The following is a 16,386-nucleotide window of genomic DNA, read 5'->3' as shown; positions in this document are numbered from 1 at the left end:
AGTGTATATTAGGCTCAAATTTGGAAAGTCAAGAATTGATTTATTTTTCCTTTTAACTAGGAGAAACATCATAGCTTGGAGAAAAAAGGTTTTACTTTTAATTACAGTTTGAAATTCTGCAAGATTTTTTAGCTAAAGCTGGATGTGTAAAGCAGTTGTTTCTGAGAAAGGAGAAAAAGAATTTAGAATTGTAAGAATTAGTTATCGGAGTATAATGAGATCAATTTTATGTGAAGCTGTGCAAGTCTACACTTAGTTATATGAAGAATCAAGGAAGATTCTCATGACCAGGATTAAAACCATAGCTAAGGCAAACCGATGTGAGGAAGTGAATGGCATTCTCTCTGGTGTTTGAGTATTGTAATGGGATGCTGTTGGGTTTAGTGGGATTGCAAATGGAGTGTGTTTCAAGTTTTTATAAACTTGTATTATATGTAAATTTTTGCTCTATTCTATTTTATCTTCCTTTCTTATATGTAATAAGCTTCAGTTTCATTATTAAATTCAAATCTACAGACTTGATGTTTGTGTTTCAGTGAAAGACCACTTCACTAAAACTAAAAACAACAAAATCTGATCTATCAAGCCAAATTTCAGTCTAAGATCTGACTTATCCAGTAATAACATCAGTTGGAACTGTAACAGTAGTGACTGAAGAGCATTAAGAGACAGCAAATACAATTACTTAAAAGGTCAGCTTAAATTCTGAAAGGCTAAGTGCTCCTTAAAAGTGGAGTTGCAAGTAGATAGTGAAGAAGGCATTTGGTATGCTTTCCTTTATTGGTCAGAATATTGAGTACAGGAGTTGGGAGGTCATGTTGCGGCTGTATAGGACATTGGTTAGGCCACACTTGGAGTACTGCGTGCAATTCTGGTCGTCTTCCTATCGGAAAGATGTTGTGAAACTTGAAAGGGTTCAGAAAAGATTTCCAAAGATGTTGCCAAGTTGGAGGATTTGAGCTCTAGGAAAAGGGTGAATAGGGTAGGGCTGTTTTCCCTGGAGCATCGGAGGCTGAGGGGTGACTATATAGAGATTTATAAAATCATGAGGGGCATGGATAGGATAAATAAACAAACAAACAAACAAAGAGTATTTTGCTTAGGGTGGGGAAGTCCAGAACGAGAGGGCATTGATTTAGAGAGGGGAAAGATATAAAAGAGACCCAAGGGGCAACTTTTTCATGCACAGGGTGGTACATGTGTGGAATGAGCTGCCAGAGGAAGTGGTGGAGGCTGGTACAACTGCAACATTTAAAAGGCATCTGGATGGGTAGATGACTAGGAAGGGTTTGGAGGGATATGGGCTGGGTGCTGGCAGGTGGGACTAGATTGGGTTGGGATATCCAGTCGGCATGGACCAGTTGGACCAAAGGGTCTGTTTCTGTGCTGTACATCTCTATGACTCTAAGTCAAATTTACTTTTGATGCACACCTCCTGGATTGCCTTACTTAATAATAATCTGTTGAACAATGTTCAGCTAATAATCACAACTCTGTTTCATTACCAATACTGCTCATCATTCAGGTTGGTAACTTCTCTATCTTCTAGGAGAAAGTGAGGACTGCAGGTGCTGGAGATCAGTGCTGAAAATGTGTTGCTGGAAAAGCACAGCAGGTCAGGCAGCATCCAAGGAGCAGGAGAATCGACGTTTCGGGCATGAGCCCTTCTTCAGGAATGAGGAAGGTGTGCCAAGCAGGCTAAGATAAAAGGGAGGGAGGAGGGACTTGGGGGCGGGGCGTTGGAAATGCAATAGGTAGAAGGAGGTTAAGGTGAGGGTGATAGGCCGGAGTGGGGGTGGGGGCGGAGAGGTCAGGAAGAAGATTGCAAGTTAGGAAGGTCGTGCTGAGTTCGAGGGTTGGGACTGAGACAAGGTGGGGAGAGGGGAAATGGGGAAACTGGAGAAATCGGAGTTCATCCCTTGTGGTTGGAGGGTTCCTAGGCGGAAGGTGAGGCGCTCTTCCTCCAGCCGTCGTGTTGCTATGGTCTGGCGATGGAGGAGTCCAAGGACCTGCATGTCCTTGGTGGAGTGGGAGGGGGAGTTGATGTGTTGAGCCACGGGGTGGTTGTTCTGGGTGTCCCAGAGGTGTTCTCTGAAACGTTCCGCAAGTAGGCGGCCTGTCTCCCCAATATAGAAGAGGCCACATCGGGTGCAGCCACAAATTCACCTGCACCTCCACACACATCATTTACTGCATCCGCTGCACCCGATGTGGCCTCCTCTATATTGGGGAGACAGGCCGCCTACTTGCAGAACGTTTCAGAGAACACCTCTGGGACACCCGGACCAACCAACCCAACCACCCTGTGACTCAACACTTCAACTCCCCCTCCCACTCCACCAAGGACATGCAGGTCCTTGGACTCCTCCATCGCGAGACTATAGCAACATGACGGCTGGAGGAAGAGCGCCTCATCTTCCACCTAGGAACCCTCCGACCACAAGGGATGAACTCCGATTTCTCCAGTTTCCTCATTTCCCCTCCCCCCACCTTGTCTCAGTCCCAACCCTCGAATTCAGCACCATCTTCCTAATCTGCAATCTTCTTCCTGACCTCTCCGCCACCACCCCCACCCCCACTCCAGCCTATCACCCTCACCTTAACCTCCTTCCACCTATCACATTTCCAACGCCCCACCCCCAATCCCTCCTCCCTACCTTTTATCTTAGCCTGCTTGGCACACTTTCCTCATTCCTGAAGGGCTCATTCCCGAAACGTCGATTCTCCTGCTCCTTGGATGCTGCCTGACCTGCTGTGCTTTTCCAACAACACATTTTCAGCTAACTTCTCTATCTTACAAGCTTCAATTCACTGGTTGCTGAATCGCTCATCCATGCTCTGATTATCACTAGTTTAACTAGCCTTCATGACAGCTTCATGCCATAACCACCACCAAGTCCAGATCATAATTCACAACTGCACACTAACAAAGGCAAATCGAAGTGGGTAACAAATGCTGGCCCAGCAAGTGACATCCACATTGTATGAATGAAAAAGAAATTGGTCCTTGGTCCAGCAATGACTCGATTTTAATTCTCATTCTTAGTGTCAAATTACTCCTTGTATTTGGCCCTGTCTTTAACCTCTGCCAACTCAGGCTTTGGGATCCCTGCATTTGTCTAACACTTTGACCACATTTACAATCCCACATTCAGTTGTGCATTCAGTGAATTTTGAGGAGATTTATAGCTCAAGTTGAGGTTCTAGATGTAAGTTTGCTCGCTGAGATGGAAGGTTCAATTTCAGATGTTTCGTCACCATGCCAGGTAACATCTTCAGTGAGGCTCCAGATGAAGCATTGCTGATTCCTGCTTTCTATTTATGTGTTTGGGTTTCTTTGGGTTGGTGATGTCATTTCCTGTTCTTTTTCTCAGGGCTTGGTAAATGGGGTCCAAGTCAATGTGTTTGTTGATAGTGTTCTGGTTGGAAAGCCATGCTTCAAGGAATTCTCTTTCATGTCTCTGTTTGGCTTGTCCTAGGATAGATGATTTGTGCCAGTCGAAGTGGTGTCCTTCCTTCTCTGTAAAGATACTCGTGAGAGAGGGTCATGTCGTTTTGTGGTCAGTTGACGTTCATGCACCCTGGTGGCTCGTTTCTTCCGGTTTGTCCAATGTAGTGTTTGTTACAGTTCTTGCACGATATTCTGTAAACGATATTTGTTTTGCTTGTTGTCTGTATAGAGTCCTTCAAATTTATTAGCTGCTGTTTTAGTGGCTAGGGTTTCTGGATGACTTTTGTCCGCTTGCTTGGGTTTGTTGCTGAGAAATTGGTGGACTGTGTTCAGTGGGTACCTGTTCTTCTTGAATACACTGTACAGGTGATTTCCCTCTGCTCTGCGTAGTTCCTCTGTGCTACAGTGTGTGGTAACTTGTTGATATAATGTTCTGACGCAGCTTTCTTAGTGGATGGTTTGAAGTTCCCCATTGTTTGTTCGCTCTACTGGAACATCTAAGAATGGCAGTTTGTTGTAGTTTTCATCCTCTTTAGTGAATTTTATTCCACTAAGGGTATTATTGATGGTCTTGAAGGTCTCTTCTAATTTGTTTTGTTTAAGGATACTCTCACTAGTTTCCTTACATACAGATAAGGAAGGACACTACATCCATCCTAGGACAAGCCAAAGAGAGAGACGCACAAGAATTCCTAGAAGCATGGCTTTCCAACCAGAACTCTATCAACAAACACATTGACTTGGACCTCATTCACCAGTCCCTGAGAAAAGGAACAGGACATTACATCACCACAGGAAATGACATCACCAACCCAAAGAAACCCAAATATATAAATAGAAAGCAGAAATCATCAGCAGTGCTTCATAAGGAGGCTCACTGAAGACGTTACCTAGTCTCGTGACGAAATGGCTGAGAATGAACCTTCCAACTCAGTGAGCAAACCTACATCCAGAGTTGTACATTCAGTTTGTTCCATCCAAGGCTCCCTAAACTCCATCAATAAGATCTTGGATGATTTTTGACTAGAACTCCACTTTGTTACCTGATTCCTCAACTACCAGATTCCCTTATGAATCCAAAATTTTATTTCAGCTTTTAACATACTCAATAACTGAGAATCCAAAGATTCACAATCCTAGTTGAAAAAAATTTAGCATCTGTGTAAAACAATTGACTTCCTAAGCAGAGACCATGCTTTTAGTTCTAAACTCTCCTGCCTGTGGATACAACCCATCAGCATCTACCCTCACAAGCATCTCAAAACCTTACATCCTTCTCAGAAATTATCTCTTGTGCTTCTAAATGTCACAGTGTCTCTGAACCACTTCAGCCTCATCATAGGGCAACACTCTCATAAGGCATCAGGTCTTAACAGCTCTAATTTTAAGTTAATGCTGAAATGTTCCTGTTTTCTCTTTCTAACTGCTATCAAATCCTTTAGTCATCTTGAACATACTTTGATTCCAGGACTAGGTGACTATCTGTGTGAAATTTGCAAATTCTACCCATACCTGCACGGGTTTCCTCCGGGTGCTCCAGTTTCATATCAGAGTTCAAAGATGTGCAGATTAGGCCAATTGGCCATGCTAAATTGCCCTTGAGGTCCAGGATTGAGCAGGCTAGGTGGATTAGCCATGGAAAACATAGGGTTTCAGGGATGGTTTGTGGTGGGTGGGGCAGGGGGGTGTGAATCTGGAGGAGATGTTCTTCAGAGGGTCGGTGTGAACTTGATGGGCTGAATTGCCTGCTGCCACACTGTCGGGATTCTATGATCCTACACAGGATTAGAGGGGATTACAAAGATTGGAAAAGAAAGTCACAGCGGAAACTGAAAACAAAGACAATTTAAAACAGAGTTGAGGAGAAATCACTTCTCTCAAAGGGCTGTGAATCTTTGGAATTCGCTACCCCAAAGTGCGATGGATGCTGGGATAGTGAATAAATTTAAGGAGGAGTTAAGACAGATTTTAAATTAGTAATGGGTTGAAGGGTTATGGGGAGAAGGCAGGAAAATGGGGGTGAGGAGTATATCAGCCATGATCAAATGGCAGAGCAGACATGATGAGCCAAATGGCCTAATTCTGCTCCTATATCTTATGAATTTAAGAATTTTGTCATGAAGGCACTGCTTACACGGGAGCCAATGTAGATGAGTGAGTATTGGGGTGATGGATACAAGTACTTTTTTGCAAGTTAAGACATGGGCAGCAGTTTCTTCAATTAGATCATTTGTCAACCTTTTAATGGCAAGCCTATGCTACCTGTTTTCATACAGTAAACCTGTTTCTAGTGTCATTTGGGTGAAAGTATGCTATTGCTCCTCCAAGCTCATAGAACTTTCCTGAGGTGTGGTGCCTACAGCTGAACATTGTAACCCAAAGAGTGTGGGCAACAGAAGCGTAGCTTCAGGTCCTTTATCATTTATGGCCTGGAATACAAAGGTCAACAATCCAGGTGGAAAAGGCAAGAAAGTGGAGTCGAAGATTATCAGATCAGCCAGGATCTCACTGGCAGAGCAGACTCAATGAGCTGAATGGCCTACTTCTTATATTCCTATTCGCCATTCTGGTTTACCTTTCAAACCAGAGCTCTAGCTTTTAACAATTTTTGCACCCAGGCATCAAAATCTCATTGTCCCTTCACATTTCTAGTTTATCATCAATAAGAAAACACTCTGTCAACTTTCTGGAATCACAAATGAATGACCACATGGTCTCTTGCATTGAGCTCCATTTGGCACAGATTTGTCCACCTATTAAAACTATATTCTTTCATAACTTTCCACTACAATTTACAAAACCTAACTGTGATTCCTAGTATACTGTTGCCTTTAAACTTAAATATACACTCACAACTCAACTCTTACATTTCAGAAACTAATCTCGTGAACCTTCACTTCAAACCCTTCATTCTTCCTTAAGCATGAAGTCCAAAACTGAACATAATGCTCCAGCCTCAATGTCTTGGATTAGGATGTTAATATAAACAACATCCACAGGTATTTCCCATTCAAATGTCGGTCTCAAAAAATTCAACAAGCTTCATCAGTCTTAGTTCTTCCTTTCAGAAAACTTATGTTCTTTTCAATCAGCTCACACTTGCCCAAATCATTTGTTCCGTAAGAAAAACAAAGCCTAGGAACCTCCTTCTGACTGATGTTAAACCAACAAGTCTGTAGATGATAAAGCCACAAATGTAGCAGCAGAAGTAGGCCATTCAGGTCAGAATGGCAGAATAGTCTCAATTAGGTCATGGCCGATCTCAAGCCTCAACTCCACTTTCCTGTACCCTGTTCACATCTTTTGTTTTGATCCTTTAGTGGCAGTTATCAATTTCAATGGAAATGTTTTTAAAAATTTGTTATCTTTCCTAACACATATCCAAATTACTTGAATCACCACATGCATTGGATTAATACATACAACAGTGTATATTAGAAATATACAATGTACCAGTGTTTACACAAATTTGGACAGAAAGTTCAAACATTTCAACTAGGTTCAACACCTGCAACAGTCCACAATACCCCACTACAGTCTAACTTGAGATCATTTAGAAATGGATGTGTTTGCATGCTGAGGTGGAAGGTTCAGTTTCAGATGTTTTGTCACCATACTAGGTTATCATCATCAGTGAGCCTCCGGTAAAGTGCTGGTATTATGTCCTGCTTTCTTTTTATGTGTTTAGTTTTCTTTGGGTTGGTGATGTCATTTCCAGTTCTTTTTCTCAGTGGATGGTAGATATTGTCCAAATCAGTGTGCTTGTTGATAGAGTTCCAGCTGGAATGCTACGCTTCTAGGAATTCTCATGCGTGTCTCTGTTTGGCCCACCCTAGGATGGATGTGTTGTCCCCAAAATCGTGTCCTTACATAATAATGTAAAGATATTATTGACAGTGGGTCACATCTTTTTGCGGCTAGTTGATGTTCATGAATTCTGGTGGCTAGTTTTCTGCCTATTTGTCCAATGTAGTGTTTATTACAGTCCTTGCAAGGTATTTTGTAGATGATGTTTGTATTGCTTGTCTGCATTGGGTCTTTTAAGCTCATTAGTTGCTGTTTAACTGTGTTGGTTGGTTTGTGGGTTACCATGATGCCAAGAGGTCTGAGTAGTCTGACAGTCATTTCAGAGATGTCTTTGATGCCGGGTAAAGTGGTTCGTGTTTCTAGGCAGGTTTTGTCTGTTTGTTTGGATTTGTTGTAGAGAAATTGGCAAACTATACTAAATACTACATTGGACAAACAGGCAGAAAACTAGCCACCAGGATTCATGAACATCAAATAGCCACAAAAAGACATGACCCACTATCATTAGTATCCTTACATACAGACGAAGAAGGATGCCACTTTGACTGGAACAACACATCCATCCTAGGACAAGCCAGAGACACGCACGAGAATTCCTAGAAGCATGGCATTCTAACCGGAACTCTATCAACAAACACAGCGAGTTAGACCCAGTCTACCATCCTCAGAAAAAGAACTGGAAATGATTTCACCAACCCAAACAAAACTAAACACGTACAGAAGAACCTCGATTATCGGGCATTTGATTATCCGGCAAGATTGCAAGATCCCGATGCTTGGTTAAACTACGTTATCCAGCATTCAATTAACAGAATGAAATACTCCCTACCCATGTCCTTCAGATAATTGAGGTTCCTCTGTAAATAGAAAGCAGGACATAATGCCAGCGCTTCACCGGTGGCTCACTGATGATGTTAGGAGAAAGTTAGGTCTGCAGACGCTGGAGATCAGAGTAGAGTGTGATGCTGGAAAAGCACAGTAGGTCAGGCAGCATCTGATGATCAGGAAAATCGACGTTTCAAGCCGAATTTCTGATGAAGGGCTCCGGCCCAAAACATCGATTTCCCTGCTCCTCGGATGCTGCCTGACCTGCTGTGCTTTTCCAACAACATACTCTCATCACTGATGATGCTACCTAGTATGGTGACGAAATGTCTGAAACCGAAACTTTGTGTTCAGCAATTACACTCACATCCAGAATCTCAACCTGAACTACAAATCTTTTCGAAACTCACTATCATTTAGAAATAACAAACATGTTTTACTCAAGAACTATGGGGCTTTGCTAAAAATAGGCAAAAAGATTCCAAAGTCAAGACATGCAATCAAGTGGGGTCCATCAAAATGATAATACATTAGTTCCTCTGTATCTACTGCCCTACAAGTCCACTGTTTCCATTGCAATTCAAAAACACCATTCTCTGGGTAGCAGATATCATCTTAAATCAGGATGCACAGTTCTGAGGTATCTCAATAATTGCAGAGGAGCTCCACAGACGACAGACACTGTTGGACAAGCGCAGAGTTATGACATTCAAGCTGGGCAAGGGGACAACTAAAAATGTATACTGGACAAGAGATCAATTCAGCTTTGGAACTTGCAATAGTTTTGGAATCAGAATGAACAATAGATCATGATTGCAGAACCAACTGCTTGATTTAACATATCCACGTGAGTAAGCTCGATGTCACATTACTGATTTGGTTGCAGGTTGTTTTGCAGAGGACAGTTACGTTATCGTTTCCCCAAATCCCTGGATTGCCTTCTCTCTTGGATGTTAATCATTCTATTCTCTTCAGTTTACCTCTGCCATCTTGTCCAATTGTCACTTTTCAATGCTTATACCGAGACAGTTGAGACTGAAAGGCTGTCTGATTGCGTAGAATTATAGTTGAGCCAGATTTTCTCTCTCTAGACAAGCACTAGTATTAGTCAGTGGTCAGTTATCAGATTAGCCAATGACGAGAACACTGGCTGATGTTTCCCACCAGTTAAGGTCTTTTAATGGCTAACTGAAATGTCTCAACCTTGACCTAAAAGAGAACAGGTATTCAACCCAGACTGATAATTGAACCTGATCATCCTGGTTTGTACAGGGCAATTGCACACCAAGCAGTACATTAAACCAGTATGCAAATCAGGGAAGGCCAGTAATAAGGGAATGCCATTTAGATCCAAATTGAGAATTTATTTTTACAGAGTGTTGTGAACTTTTTGAATTCTCTACTCCAGAAGTCAGTACATGCTCAGTTTTGAATATGTTTAAGAGATTGTTAGATTTGATTACCTGTAATGTACAGGATTACGGAGATGGGGTAGGAAAAAGGCATTCAGGCGTTCGACCAGCCATGATTACATCGACTGGCAGGGCAGCCTGCCTGAATCACCAACTCCTTTTCCGATATAATCTTGAATCTATAAATAAGTCCAAAACGATGTTCACTTTTTTGCGCCAATACATGCCTGTGCTTCAAATTTAAGCAATGTATATACGGTTCTGCTGAATTTGAATCTTCCGGGTGAATGACTTTAGACAGGAAGGATCCTGTGACCTGTTGCTTTACTTGCTCACTTTCCTGTAAGGACTCTTCATTCCAAACGAGGTATCCTTGGGATCCTCGTAAAGTTTCCCAAATTATCCGATCCGAACAGGATTAATAGAAACTGAAATCTGTGGACTTGACTCAGTGAAGAACTGACCTTTTAACTGGGGGGTGGACGGCATTAACTGGGATGCACACCATGAGCTGCAACTTACTGCAGACCAGAGCCATTTACAGGGATCAGTTTGCACACAAGGCTGTGTGTCAGCACGGGCACGGGCACGGGCACGGGAGGACAGAGTGATGGTAAAGGGCCGCATACACCAACCACCCGCCTCAACAACCTCAGGCTCCGGATACAATATAAAGCCGGCTCCGAGCTCTCTCTTACCGTCACTGCCCGGAGCAGAGCGGGATCCGGGCTGTGTGAAGCGCTCTTTCCTTCAGCAGCGCCGACAGGATCAAGGTAACTCCGGGAACTGCACTTTCTGGGCCTGTTTCCCGCCCATGAGGAGCCCGAGGCCTAAGGGCCGAGTGTGGGGCCGCCGCCAGTCAGAGGCCGAGGCCTCTGATTTGTGTGTGAAGGGGGAGGGGGTGAGTTAGGGTGATCACCGCTGTCCCCCCCTGGGAGGACTCACTCACCTGCGCTCCGGTTGGCGATGTGCGGCACTAAGAGCCGAGCGGGGCCGGGCCAGGCCGGGGGCTGGGCTGGGCCGAGGGAGCGCTCTGAGCGAGGGAACGGCGAGAGCGCGAGGCCGGGCCCGAGGCTGCAGCGAGCGAGCGCGAGCCGGGCAGCTCCGCCATTAGCGCCCGTCCATTGGCCGGGAGGAGTCAGCTGACCTGCGAGTTCCGCCCCCCCCACTCAGGACACGCCCCTTCCCCCCCCACACTAACCCAGGGAAAGGAGGGCGGAATGGCCACCAGGACCGAGGGCCCCATCTGACCCCCCCCACACCGAGGGCCCCATCTAACCCCCCCACACCGAGGGCCCCATCTAACCCCCCCCTACACCGAGGGCCTGGGGGCCCCATCTAACCCCCCCCCACACCGAGGGCCCCATCTAACCCCCCCCTACACCGAGGGCCTGGGGGCCCCATCTGACCCCCCCCACACCGAGGGCCTGGGGGCCCCATCTGACCCCCCCACACCGAGGGCCCCATCTGACCCCCCCCACACCGAGGGCCCCATCTGACCCCCCCCACACCGAGGGCCCCATCTGACCCCCCCCACACCGAGGGCCCCATCTGACCCCCCCCACACCGAGGGCCCCATCTGACCCCCTCCACACCGAGGGCCCCATCTGACCCCCCCCACACCGAGGGCCCCATCTGACCCCCCCCACACCGAGGGCCCCATCTGACCCCCCCCACACCGAGGGCCCCATCTAACCCCCCCCCCACACCGAGGGCCCCATCTGACCCCCCCCACACCGAGGGCCCCATCTGACCCCCCCCACACCGAGGGCCCCATCTGACCCCCCCCACACCGAGGGCCCCATCTGACCCCCCCACACCGAGGGCCCCATCTGACCCCCCCCACACCGAGGGCCCCATCTGACCCCCCCCACACCGAGGGCCCCATCTGACCCCCCCCCCACACCGAGGGCCCCATCTGACCCCCCCACACCGAGGGCCCCATCTGACCCCCCCACACCGAGGGCCCCATCTGACCCCCCCCACACCGAGGGCCCCATCTGACCCCCCCCACACCGAGGGCCCCATCTAACCCCCCCCCACACCGAGGGCCCCATCTAACCCCCCCCCCACACGGAGGGCCCCATCTGACCCCCCCCCACACGGAGGGCCCCATCTGACCCCCCCCCACACGGAGGGCCCCATCTGACCCCCCCCCACACGGAGGGCCCCATCTGACCCCCCCCACACCGAGGGCCCCATCTGACCCCCCCCCACACCGAGGGCCCCATCTGACCCCCCCCACACCGAGGGCCCCATCTGACCCCCCCCACACCGAGGGCCCCATCTGACCCCCCCACACCGAGGGCCCCATCTGACCCCCCCCTACACCGAGGGCCTGGGGGCCCCATCTGACCCCCCCCACACCGAGGGCCCCATCTGACCCCCCCCACACCGAGGGCCCCATCTGACCCCCCCCACACCGAGGGCCCCATCTGACCCCCCCACACCGAGGGCCTGGGGGCCCCATCTAACCCCCCCCCCACACCGAGGGCCCCATCTAACCCCCCCCACACCGAGGGCCCCATCTGACCCCCCCACACCGAGGGCCCCATCTGACCCCCCCCTACACCGAGGGCCTGGGGGCCCCATCTGACCCCCCCCACACCGAGGGCCCCATCTGACCCCCCCCACACCGAGGGCCCCATCTAACCCCCCCCACACCGAGGGCCCCATCTAACCCCCCCCACACCGAGGGCCCCATCTGACCCCCCCACACCGTGGGCCCCATCTGACCCCCCCCACACCGAGGGCCCCATCTAACCCCCCCCACACCGAGGGCCCCATCTGACCCCCCCACACCGAGGGCCCCATCTGACCCCCCCACACCCGAGGGCCTGGGGGCCCCATCTGACCCCCCCCACACCGAGGGCCCCATCTGACCCCCCCCCACACCGAGGGCCTGAGGGCCCCATCTAACTCCCCCCACACCGAGGGCCCCATCTGACCCCCCCCACACCGAGGGCCCCATCTGACCCCCCCCTACACCGAGGGCCTGGGGGCCCCATCTGACCCCCCCCCACACCGAGGGCCCCATCTGACCCCCCCCACACCGAGGGCCCATCTGATCACCCCCACACCGAGGGCCCCATCTGACCCCCCCACACCGAGGGCCTGGGGGTCCCATCTGACCCCCCCACACCGAGGGCCTGGGGGCCCCATCTGACCCCCCCACACCGAGGGCCCCATCTGACCCCCCCACACCGAGGGCCCCATCTGACCCCCCCACACCGAGGGCCTGGGGGCCCCATCTGACCCCCCCACACCAAGGGCCTGGGGGCCCCATCTGACCCCCCAACACCGAGGGCCTGGGGGCCCCATCTGACCCCCCCCCCCACCGAGGGCCCCATCTGACCCCCCCCCCCCACCGAGGGCCCCATCTGACCCCCCCCCACACCGAGGGCCCAATCTGACCCCCCCCCACACCCAGGGCCCCATCTGACCCCCCCCCACACCGAGGGCCCCATCTGACCCCCCCTCACACCGAGGGCCTGGGGGCCCCATCTGACCCCCCCACACCGAGGGCCCCATCTGACCCCCCCACACCGAGGGCCCCACCTGACCCCCCTACACCGAGGGCCTGGGGGCTCCATCTGACCCCCCCCACACCGGGGGCCCACTGATTGTTGTCAGTGGAAAATATTCAAACAGGGGCCGGCATTGCAACCAGCCCACTGGGCACATTCAGTGAGTTAATCAAGGACTAGCGAGTGAATGTGAGGTAAGGGGGAAGGGGGTTGTTGTCACTGTTCAGTGCCTATAGAAACATCCAAGGAGCAGAAGAATCGACGTTTCGGGCATAAGCCCTTCGTCATATATAATGACCCATGGGGTAGGGGTATCGCTATACATTGCCCCATAGAACTGTACAGCACAGGAACAGGCCTTTGGCCCATTATGTTGTGTTGAATGTGACACTAAATTAAACTAATCCTTTACTACTGACCTTGGTCCATATCCCTAAAAGTCACTTAAACACCCCTATCGTACCTGCCTCCTCCACCCCTGGCAATGCATTCCAGACTCCTATCACTCTCCTTGTGAAAAAAAACTTCCCCCTCACATCTCCTTTGAACATTCACCTCTCACCTTAAATGCCTGCCTCCTAGCATTAGACATTTGCACTCTAGGAAAAAGATTCTGTCAACCCCATAGAACAAAGAACATTTACAGCCCAAGAACAGGCCCTTCTGCCCTCCAAGTCTGAGCTGATCCAAATCACTGTCTAAACCTATTGCCCAATTCCTAAGCATCTGTGTCCCCCTGTTCCCACCTACTCATGCATCTGTTCAGACACATCCTAAATGAATCTACCCTGCCTGCCTCTACCACCTCTGCTGGCAACGTGTTCCAGGCACCTACCACCCTCTGTGTAAAGTACTTGCCGCGTGTATTCCCCTTAAACATTTCACCTCTCATCTTGAAAGCTTAACCTCCTTATTGAATACTTCACCCTGGGAAAAAGCTTATCTCTATCTACCCTGATTTTGTAGACCTCAATCAGGTTCCCCCCTCAATCTCTTTTTTTCTAATGAAAACAATTCTAACCTACTCAACCTCTCTTCATAGTTAGCACCTTCCATACCAGGCAACATTCTCGTAAATCTTCTCTGCACCCTCTCCAAAGCGTCCACATCCTTTTGGTAATGTGATGACCAGAACTGTACACAGTATTCTAAATGCAGCTGAACGTGCCAGTTCTTATACTCAATACTCTGTCCGATGAAGACAAGCATACTATATGCCTTCTTGACCACTCTATCCACCTGTGCAAAAACCTTCAGGGTACAATGGACCTGAACTCCCAGATCTCTCTGCTCATCAACTTTTCGCAAGGCTTTTCCGTTTACTGTATAATTCGCTCTAGAATTAGACTTCCCAAAATGCATCAGCTCACATTTGCCTGGACTGAACTCCATCTGCCACTTCTCCGCCCAACTCTTAAGTCTATCTATATAGGAGAAAGTGAGGACTGCAGATGCTGGAGATCAGAGCTGAAAATGTGTTGCTGGAAAAGCGCAGCAGGTCAGGCAGCATCCAAGGAGCAGGAGAATTGACGTTTCGGCCTGAAGAAGGGCTTATGCCCGAAACTTCGATGCCTGAAGAAGGGTTTATGCCCAAAACGTCGATTCTTCTGCTCCTTGGATGCTGCCGGACCTGCTGCGCTTTTCCAGCAACACACTTTTCAGTCTATCTATATACTCCTCTATTCTTTGAAAGTCCCCTATGCTTTCTGCTACTCCAGCTTCATCTGGGCATCTCCTAATTTTATAGACTTCTATTAAATCTCCCCTCAGCCTCCACCTCTCCAGAGAAAACAAGCCAAGTTTTCTAGCCTCTCCTGCACCCTCTTCCTGTAATGTGGAACCAGAATTAAACACAATATTCTAAGTATGACCTAACCAAAGTCTTACAAAGCTACAACGTGATATCCTGCCTCTTGTACTCAAATCCCCAACCGATAAATGCAAGCGTGCCATATGCCTTCTTTACCACCCAAAATACTTAGGGTGGCACGTTGGTGCAGTGGTTAGCACTGCTACCTCACAGTCCCAGGGACCTGGATTTGATTCCAACCTCTGGCAACTGTGCGGAGGTTGCATAATTTCCATGTGTCTGCATGGGTTTCCTCCGGGTGCTTTGGTTTCCTCCCGCAATCCAAAGATGCGCAGGTCAGATGAATTGGCCATGCTAAATTGCCCATAGTGTTCAGGGATGTTTGGGTTAGGTGCATTAGTAAATATAGAAAAATAAGATAGGGGAATGGGTCTGGGTGGGTTATTTGTCGGAGGGTTGGTGTGGACTTGTTGGGCCAAAGGGCCTGTTTCCACACTGTAGGGATTCTAGATACTTGTGGGGCCATTTTCAGGGAGCTATGAACCCAAGATCCCTCTAAACATTAATGCCATTCAGGGTTCTGCCATTAACTGTTTACTTTTCCTTAACAGTTGATCTCCCAAAATGCAGCACCTCACACTCACATGGAATAAACTCCATCTGCCATTCATCCGTCCGTGTCTCCAACTGATTTATATCCCACTGTATTCTTGACAACCTTCTTTACTATGCATAACCCCACCCATCTTTGTATCATCTGCAAACTTACTAACCCACCCACCTATGTTTTCATCCAAGTGATTAATATATATCACAAACAGTAGAGGTCCCTGCGAACATCTCGAAGAGTGGATCTCTAGCCTGAAAAATATATTTCCACCTCTACCCTCTGCTGTCTATGGACAAGCCAATTCTGAATCCACACAGCCAAGTCACCATAGATCCCATGCATCTTAGTCTTCTGGATGAGCCTACCATGAGAGGCCCTGTTAAAAGCTTTACTAAAACTAATGTGGACAACATCCACTGCCTTACCCATGGAAAGGTGTTTTCACTATACTGTACCCCATGGGGGCTCCCTTGCAATGCCCCATTTGGAGGGGGTTTTCTGTACCGTGCCCCTCAGGGAGAGAGGTTCTCTACAACGCCCCATGAGGAGGGGGATCTCAGTCCAATGCCCCATGGGAAGGGAGGTGATCTGTACAATGCCCTATGGGGAGGGGGTTTCTCTGTACAATGATGCATGGACAGGGAGTTCACTGTACAACCTGCCATGGGGAAAGGGATCTCCGTAAAGTGTCTGATGGAGAGGAGGGATTGTCACTGTTCAGTGCCATATGGGAAAGGGGAAGGTCACTGTACAATGTCCCATGGGAATGGGGGGCAAATCACTACAGTGTTGCATGGGAAGGTGGAACGGGTCTCTGTACAGTGCTATATTGGCAGGGGATGTCACTACAGTGTCCCACGGGAAGGTGGAGGGGTCACTACATTGTCCCATTGTTGGGGGGAGAGGTGGGTCATTGTACATTGCACTCTGGTAGGAAGGCATTT

At 48.9% G+C, this 16,386-nt stretch overlaps 1 protein-coding gene across 5 annotated transcripts in view; it reads right to left on the bottom strand.

The window, feature by feature from the left end:
• zc3h18 (zinc finger CCCH-type containing 18) overlaps positions 1–10,622 on the bottom strand; it is a 233,796-nt gene extending 223,174 nt beyond the window's left edge. For 3 of the 5 annotated variants that reach the window (XM_072595765.1, XM_072595768.1, XM_072595769.1), the window contains exon 1: positions 10,445–10,622. The gene's annotated coding sequence lies outside the window, so the exon portion shown is untranslated. The other 2 variants (XM_072595766.1, XM_072595767.1) reach the window with 2 other exon arrangements.
• Positions 10,623–16,386: the final 5,764 nt, after the last annotated feature.

This window comes from Chiloscyllium punctatum, chromosome 26 (assembly GCF_047496795.1).
Source record: "Chiloscyllium punctatum isolate Juve2018m chromosome 26, sChiPun1.3, whole genome shotgun sequence".
In the NCBI taxonomy this organism is placed as follows: Eukaryota; Metazoa; Chordata; class Chondrichthyes; order Orectolobiformes; family Hemiscylliidae; genus Chiloscyllium; species Chiloscyllium punctatum.
This window is presented reverse-complemented; position numbering and strand designations above follow the sequence as displayed.